The sequence below is a fragment of the Chenopodium album genome, chromosome 11, assembly GCF_948465745.1.
Source record: "Chenopodium album chromosome 11, dcCheAlbu1.1, whole genome shotgun sequence".
Classification (NCBI taxonomy): Eukaryota; Viridiplantae; Streptophyta; class Magnoliopsida; order Caryophyllales; family Amaranthaceae; genus Chenopodium; species Chenopodium album.
In genome coordinates, this window is record NC_137844.1 from 59,867,868 (window position 1) to 59,873,867 (window position 6,000).

The window sequence follows — 6,000 nt, forward strand, 5'->3', positions numbered from 1 at the left end:
AGTTCATTTTATCATTTTTTTTGATAAAAAAGTTAATGTTATTAACATTTTAAATTAATGATGAAGAATAATCTTCTTCTTTCAATCCCTTAAGGAAAAAAAAAAAGAAAAAAAAAATCCACATACTACATAAAATTCATCCAACAACAATAGCACCATTTAGACACAATCCGGATTGTGGGGGCATTAGTAATAATAATCCTGCAGAAAGTGAATTACCAAGTTCAAATAAGAAAGAAGAAGGATGTCTTAATCCTAATATTTTCTCTCTTCAAAATAGTGATTAGAGGGGCCATTTTCTCTAGCTAATTATGTACAGTATCTTCTAAGTGGACTGGATTATTAGTAAAAGACTAAAAGCTAAATAGTACTCGTAGTACAATACAATCTTTTTTTGCACAGTTTGTTAATTGCGGTTAAACAACACCATACTGAGTTATTTTGTAGTGCGTTTTGGTTTGAGACAAATTTTAAACCACAACTTTATGATTTGGTTTAATACGATCAAATTAAAATGGACTAATGTCGCTAATTATGGACTACGGAGTATAATATATTTTTATTATAAATTACTTTTATCTTATCTTGGTCATGGTCATCAGGGTCATGGTCATGAAACTCATGATCATGATCATGATCGTAAAAGTTAGACATCCAGTCCGATCGTACCATACTACTACAGTACTACCATTGTTGATTTGTTGGCTTGATATCATGTTGTCATGCATGGTGAGAAATTTGTTGTTTATAAAATCAATAGTGTCAGTACTTAGTAACATAACTATATATTTTATTGTAGATCATATTCAAAGCGGCTGTTAGTTACTTGTTAGTCCAGTGCCTTCATTATTCATCATTTCATCAATTTCATTCTTTTCAGATGAATATTGATTTTGTTTCTTCCTCCACTGGCTAAATATATCTAGCATAGCATAGCGCTACTGAGCTCGTATTTTGTTAAGACACTTGCTAATTAAAAGAAGGGATCGGATACATGTTACAGTAGTTATAATAAAATAGCAATAATAATTGGAAAGGGAGTGAAACCTAACCACCTAGAAATGAGCCTTGAATTCGGATCAGGCCAAAGAGTGAACCAGGTGAAACACCAAAAAAAAAAAAAAAAGATTACAGATATAAAACAAAGTGTCATTAATCATATGGTACTCCGTAGTACACTATGAGAGTATTTACTTCATTATCTATGATCGCTACAGAGTCTTATAATCTACTATATCCTATCTCAATTTTTTTCAAGGCTATTAAATTCTGTTTAAGACTGTGTGATCCATTCATGTAGGTTAGATATAGATATATAGCCTTTAGTTTTTTCCATTATGTTTAAGTTGGCAATAAGGAACCATAAAAGAAACATACTCACTTTACCAAACCCAAATATAAGAGTACATAGTAAGTAATTTAAATTTTGGAGTAAATAATAGTCATTCCTAGTGTATCAATTAAAGTAATTGTCTAAATTTACACTACATAGTACTCTAAATTTACAAATGGATAACACGAATAAATATTAGATTGAGAGATTTATTTTAATGTTTGTTATCATTTTTAAAAATAAAAAAAAAAATAAAAAAAAAAAAAAAAATCTTCCGAAAATTAAAAACGTGCCTATGAAAAAGAACAAGAAAAAGTTATTTCCATATTTCAAAGTTTATTTTTTAAAATCAACATGATTTTTTTTTTTTTTTTAAATTATCAAGATATTAATCAACAACAATAGCAGGCGAACAAACCGTTATTTACGAGCTCTGAACGAAACCAAGTTACAAAAATTAAACATCGTGGCCGTCCATGCCCATAATATAAAAGTAGATCGAGCCAGTAGGTAAAGCTAAGAAATGCACGAAATTAAATAAAGGCAAACTCTTATCTTGTTTTTTCCTTAGCTTGATAAAGCTTGAAAGGAGTGTGCACCCTTGCAACTAACTAAGAATACTACTATTTTCTTTGCACTTCCTTATAATCAAAGCAGACATTTATTTTTGGACATTTGGTACACTGTTTCTTTCGTAAAATTTCTGTAAATACTTGGCAGCGCCCTAAAAGTCTAGAATCTTATACAAACTGTGAATCAAGTACTACCTCTGTTTTATACGGAGTATTATTTGTAATGATTTATTTGACAAAATGTCTAATCGTTGTAAATAATGTGAAATAGAGATATTAGATTGCATAATTGAATACTAGTATTATTATTTACTTAAATTCATGGGTTGAGTATGGTACTATAAGCAATTTTGCATTACTTTAATCAATGTGACATTCAGGATACATTATTTTTTATTGTACCCGAGAACAACTAAAAATTTGTACTCGGTAAGTTAATATTCAAAAACTAGCTACACATTAGCAAACTTTACATATGTACAATTGACGACCTGTTGGCTGGTATCCAATCTTTTTCACCCTTTAAATATAGCTAGCTTATAAGCAAACTTTAGTCATGTGCTTAAATGCTATATACGGTGCTAATGAGAGGTGGGTATTCATGTAATTCAATCTTTGATTTTGATTATTATTCGTTAATCGAGGATGCGCATATATGGAATGGGATTAGAAGAAGAATTATATATTTTTTATGGAAGTTTGGATGTGGTTAACATGTTAGGATACAGGAATAGAAAGAGAATGGAAACTGGCACTGAATTAAATTTTTTAAAATAAAGTAACACTGAATTAAAATTTCAATATAATAAATTGTTAAATATTGTGGAAAATAGTTCTCTCTATATTTCCATTGTATTTTTCCATTCATAATATTTGGCCACATTACAATATATATAAACAATAGGAATAACTAACCCTAATATTCCTTATTATATTAACTTCCTAAATCTATTCACAATATATATTATATATATCTTTTCACAATAATATCTCATATGACATTATTCTCATAATATCATATCACAATATACATTCCTATGATCCTATCTCAATACCCTCCCTCAAGTCGGAGGTGTAGATCTCGAACATCCGACTTGGACAATAAAATAAAATCTGCATCATGTCATCATCAAGCCGCAATATGTAATCATCCTCCTTCGAATAATCACAAATATAATCCTCTTGAATTTGATCGAACACTTGATCATGCCACGTTCTTCATCTTCATTAAAATCATCAAATTTCACTATGATCAACATAGTCACAAAAACGATTTCTCATTAAAAAAAAATAATACTTTGAACTCTCACAATAATTCTCACACTATTATTATACGATAATTATGAAAATAACGTATAGTTAAAAAAAAAATTTGTGAACTCTCACAATCTCACCATATTGGACGCAAATAATGAATAATGCGTGCATTTGATCACTCATCTTACACGAATTCTCGTGTTTAAGGTTATTTTATTCTCTCAGTACTTGATGAGAACGCCATTCTTTTCGAACCCATCAATCAATCTAACGAGAACGTCTATCTTTTCGAGCCCGTCATATTTTTCTTCTCCTCTCACACGTTCTCGCGTGTTTAAGGTTTTTCTCATTCTTTCACACGAACTCTCGTGTTTTTCATCCTCTCCTGATTAAGGGTTTTTTCATTCTCTCCTCTCACACGAACTCTCGTGTTTAAGGTTCTCTCATTCTCCCACACGAACTCTCGTGTTTTCATCCCACGATCTCCCTAGGCTCTTGATACCATGTTAAATATTGGGGAAAATAGTTCTCTCTATATTTCCATTGTATTTTCCCATTCATAATATTTGGTCACATTACAATATATATAAACAATAGGAATAACTAACCCTAATATTCCTTATTATCTTAACTTCCTAAATCTATTCACAATATATATTATGTATATCTTTTCACAATAATATCTCATATGATATTATTCTCATAATATCATATCACAATATACATTCCTATGATCCTATCTCAATATAAATAACTTGGTCCCAAAGTTCTTATAAAACGACAGCTTCAATTTGCGTAATTTAGATTTGAAAACATAAATTTACATACTATGCTATATATAATCTATATTTTTAATTTTGGTGAAATAAACTATGCTATAATATAATGTGCGTCGTGTTGTGATGCCGTGCTGTTGGGTTGTGGCTAGTAAATGCGCGATTACATTAAAAATATTATTAATCGTGATTTAAGTAATTATCAGGATGATAATTATGAGCTTCATCACAAGGAGACAATTACATTGACATGCGTTACTTGTCTCATTCTCTAATACCATCACTTGATAATATAAACCATTAGCTTAACTAAAGTACCTTTTTAACAGGCATCCTAGCTTAGTGACTGACTGAGGGAGCTGATAAATGGCATACTATACTAGGATTAATTTGAAATGACGTTTCGATCTATAGTATGTATGTTTAGGTAACTTGATGTATGTGATTTTCTTAACATAATATTTATTCTCATTTTTGATAAAACTAAATGCTTATGTAGTGAGACATTTATATCCACGTGACATGTTCTTTAGTCACATAAATTTGTATGAATGTATGATAGTAATAAGATAACGATTCGAAAAAGACTACCACGAGAAAAGATATCTATGGATTGAAGCCCCCCTCCCCCACCAAACCTTACATCCCTCCAATTTACATCTTATGGAAGTCCTAAAGAGGAGCATATTGCATTTTAAATTAGGATGTCTAAGTTTTGCTATTTTCATTACCTCATCATTTTTTTCTTTTATTATTTATACTAATTAAGAAATGCTCAATAGAATGAATTATAAATACTTCAAAAGAGCCTTAGCTCAATATATAGCTCCCATTAACAACTCTGATTAAGAAAGTCAAGATCGTTATTAAAAAAAAAAAAAAAAAAAAAAAACAACGTATGATCTTTACTTAAGATCCCAATTTGAAATCTACATTAAATGTTCTCTTACAATTTAAAGTTTAAAACCTTCAATACTCTAAATAAAGGTCCTATGTTTCTGATCTCTGTGCAATCAAAGCCTCTTTAACCATCGATCATGTTATAAAATTAGGCTTAAAGTAGTCTCTTGCACTTAAAAAGTTCTAGTTTTATATTGACAAAAAATTAATTAAACAATATATTTAGTTTTATTTTTGTTTTAAGAAAAACAATCAATTACCTAGGGCACTAAGTAAAAATAAGGGTATATTCATATACAAGTACTACAACAAATTAATTTGGGTTAATTATCGCTTTTTTTTTAAGTTGTTTGGTTGTAAATGGGAAGTTACACTTTCCTTCAATTTCTTGAATAAGCGATTATTATAAATTTTAATTAATGTGCATAACTTTTTCCTATAAAAGTTTAGCTTACATTCTATTCACTTCATTTTACTTATCAAATCTCATTAAATCTTATTTTAATTGTAAATTGAATTTGGGAATGCAGCCCCTACATATTACCCATATTTGAACTTGTTTTCCTAAAATAAGTGGAAATAAGGTGAACAACTAACACAAGACCTTATTCTGAAATAGATCGAATCGATCTTAAGTATAATAAGTACAAGTAGAGTCCTTAATTAGAAGGAAGCTAAGACTACTAAAATTTTATTTTTGAAACACCTTATATCTTCTTGAAAGAATAGTAAAATCATGGTATGGTATAAGATGATATCAGACAACGTAGAATAAAATACCGGTTAAAAATGCATGAATATGATCATTGAGTATAAAAATATAGTTTAACACTAGGATGCCAACTAATCTAGGATAAAACCTTAGTTATGAAATAATCCTAGTATAAAAATGCATGAAACAAACATAGAGTAGGTGTTAAGAATAATAAAGCATATCTTAAGTTATGTATAATATAGTAAAATATATGAATAAAATGTAGTTAGGTTGTTGAATAGCATGAAGCAAAATGGTTGGGTGGGGGATTAGTGGGCGGGCTACTCGTACGTGGTGGTGGGTTGGTATGGTGGGCGAAGGGTTGCCAGCCTTTGGTGTCACGCCTACTATTTCTATTTGAGCTTATTCTTGGAATTGCGTTTTTTTTTTTTTTTTTCCTTTTCTTTT